We start from the raw sequence: 3,618 nt of genomic DNA, 5'->3' as shown, positions 1-3,618 counted from the left end.
GAGAACTGCCTTTATTTGCATTTGTTGCAAATGTATGCTTATCTAGTCATTCGGCCTGAGACGCGAGGGTTTGACCAGTGTGAAAATTTTCAACTAGCATCTTGTCATATGTTGATTTCGATCAGGGGAAAGTAGTTAGAGAAGTTTTGACTTAACAGTCCAACAGAGGCAGTGTTTTCCTTTTTTTTTTTTGAGGATAGGCAGTGTTTTCCTAAGAGCATCCCAATAGGTGCCCTGTAATAGGGCCTAACCGCTTTTTTACATCACCATAGGGTAAAAACAGTGCTCTAATAGGTGCCCTATACGCAAAATAACAAATTAGCACCAAGTGTTGCACGGATGGAGCAAAACAAACTCAGTTGTGCGCGAGTCGCCAATCGTCGTGTTGAATGTTCACACGCCATGTTGTATCCCTATGGACGACCCCTTCAACCCTGTGGCCGCCGACGCCACTCCGACTTTCCACTAAGGCTGCATCAACCTCTCATGCCGCCATAGCCATGGCCCTCTTGCTTGGGATGGTGGATTTGTTCCCCACAACCCATCATAGCGACTGGACAACCGGTACTTCCTGAGTCAAGTTGGCAATGGTTAAACGTTACCTGCATCTCTATGGGTAATTACTCTATCAGGGATGGGTATGTGCCGGGTTTAATGCCTGCGGGAAAGCTGGTGGATCAAATAACTTACCCAGCGCGCAAGACGGGGATGGGGACGGGATAGCATGCGTGTTACCCGCCTTACTTGTGAAGACCTTACATGTGGGCTGTAAAATTAGTAGACCCATGTAATTGTCGCCCTTACCCACCCCAATTTCCTTCCTTTGGCCAAAAATCCCTAAGAAAACCCTAACCTAGCCACATCATATATTATTTATTCTGCTGAAATTCTATTTTTTCTACTGAAATGCTATCGAAGGATGTTATTGATTGCATGTATGGGTTTCCCCATGAGGATAAAATCCCGATGGGGATGGGGATGGGAATATTTTTTATCCCCGCAAACGGGTATGGGGATGGGGATGGGCGTGGAAAGGCTGTCACGGGGACGGGGATGGGAGTCCAATACCCGCCTTGGTAATCCCCATTGCCAGCCCGACTCCTGAGCCACTAAAGGTGCCAGGAACCCAAGAGCAAAACAACCATATTATCGGACTTTTGGTGTGTATCGGACGTCTGACACTTCGTAAGCCACTGGACAACCGGTACCCACCAGACGTCCGATACTTGACTGCGCACAGTCTCTAGGATTTCGGCCCATGTACCCCTCTCTCACCCCTAGACTATAAATACCGTACCCCTTGGACGAACTAGGGTTAGCAAAGCACATATGATGAATTAGAAAGAGCTTTACTCCTTTATCACTCCATTGCAGATCAAGACCTCTTTGGAGAAGATCCTCCTTTGGAATGAAGACCCCTTAGGGGAAGATCTACCCATTACCGATCGGGTTGAATACTTTTATGGATTTGAGAACACCTGATGTATGTCTTGCTATGAATACCCGTGGTGACAATGCGGTATCATATTGATTCACTTGATGTATGTTTTGGCACTCAACTCGTGGATTTCCGAGGTGACACTGGGGTAATCTATGCATAGGGGTTGATGCACGTTTTCTTGTTTCTCTGGTAGAAATCTTGGGGCACTCTTTGAAGTGCTTTGTGTTGGATTGAGTATTATGAATCTGAAGTTGTTTGATGCATATCGTATAATCGAACTCACGGATACTTGTGGTGACATTGGAGTATCTAGGTGATATTAGAGTTGGTTGATGTGTATCGTATGGTATTATTTTAGTACGAACTCTTGGGTTGTTTGTGACACTTATAGGAATAGCTCGATAGATCGATCGAAAAGGATAACTTTGAGGTGGTTTCGTACCCTACAAACAAATTTGTCTTATGTTCTTTGCTAGATAAGAACTTTGAAGTGATTCTTTGTCGCACGTGGACGAGTTGCCATATGATCTAATTATGTTAGCATTATTGAGAGATTGCACTAGCGAAAGTATGAACCCTAGGCCTCGTTCTCAAGTATTGCCGTTTGTGCTCACTTTTGTTACTTGCTACCTTTCTGGTTTTTTTATTGTCCCTATTATAAAAATCAATATATACTATCATTACTACACTTATATATCACAATCTCTTCGCTGAACTAGTGCACCTATATAATTTACCATTGTATTTTGTATGTTGGGGACACAAGAGACTCTTTGTTATTTGGTTGCAGGGTTGTTTGAGAGTGATCATCTTCATCATATGCCTCCCACGGTTTGAAAAACCTTAGGTCATCCACTTGAGAAAAAAATCCTACCATCCTACAAAACTCCGCGCTTGGAGGCCCAACACGAGTCTTCAAAAATAAAGTTGCGTAATAGATATCAGCTACTAACGCGACACTACGATAAGAGACCCTTCGACGAAACTATGCGCGATGCATTAATCGCAAATGATGATGTAATAAAACCGTCAAAAATGATATGAAACATTTGTGATGGCGGAGACATCAAATACGGTTCAGATTATAGTTGCATGTGCGATGCGTGGCATACGATTGATCCATACGAACTGTTTGCGATGAGTCAGAACAACAGAAACGGACAACCATATCAAGGTGTGTGCGATATACAGCATACAGTTAACTCGGATGAACTGTTTGCGATTAGGGAACTGTAACACCCCGATACTCATGCTACACCGAACTCCTCCTAATGGTGGCCATGTCATCGTGGTTACTATGCAATTTGCCTCTTGTCCAAAACTCAAAGTCAAAGTCAAATTTAAAATTGCAAGTGAAATTATTATTTCTTCTAACGGTAAAAAATGTTCGATGGGATGCAAATATTCACTAAGGAATTATCATGTAGAAACCAACCTCATTTGGATTCCCAAAATGCCCCTGGAATTAATTTAGTGGTCCAACCACAATTAAATTGGTCTTTTCAATTTCTAAAAATGGTTAGACAACTCCAAATGGCCCCAAACTTTTTGTGCAACCTGGTAATATTGTGATTAAATTATGTGCCAAATTTCACACTTTGCAAAAATCGTCTGGTAGCCCAAATAATTGCAAATCCACAGTTGTTTATTTTGCAAAAAAAAGAAAAGGGAAAATGCTAAAGGTATATTGTGCACTAAAAGCCTATTGCTACAGTATTAGGCCCAGCCCACTACAGGCCTCCTTCATTCTCACTACAAAGGAGAAGACAGAGGCCGTGCGTGGCACACATCCACCACCCATGGCCGCGGCCGTCACCGTGTCGGCCATCCCATGGGTCCTCTGGGTGGATAAGAACCACCCCGTCACCAGGGACAAGCCCTAGGCCACCCGTTCTTCCTGCCTCGCTTGTCCCCTTCAGTTTCTTCGTCACCCGAGCGAGACGTCGCCGTGCTGTCGTCGATACCGTGACCACCGGCCTCCCCTCATTGCGCCAAGATGCCCAGGAGCTCCGCCATCATGGACTCCTTCGTCTACGATTCAAGCCAGGAGGCACCGTACGCTCGACATCGAGCCGGTTTCCCGCCATGGTCGTCGCACCTCGTCGTAGAGCTCGTCGCGTCCGGTCATCCCGCGCCTCCAAACCACGTCTACGAGCTTCGCAGTGAGCTCCTCGACC

Source organism: Triticum aestivum, chromosome 2A (assembly GCF_018294505.1).
Source record: "Triticum aestivum cultivar Chinese Spring chromosome 2A, IWGSC CS RefSeq v2.1, whole genome shotgun sequence".
NCBI lineage: Eukaryota > Viridiplantae > Streptophyta > Magnoliopsida > Poales > Poaceae > Triticum > Triticum aestivum.
The sequence above is the reverse complement of the archived record's forward strand: the minus strand, read 5'-3'. Positions refer to the sequence as shown.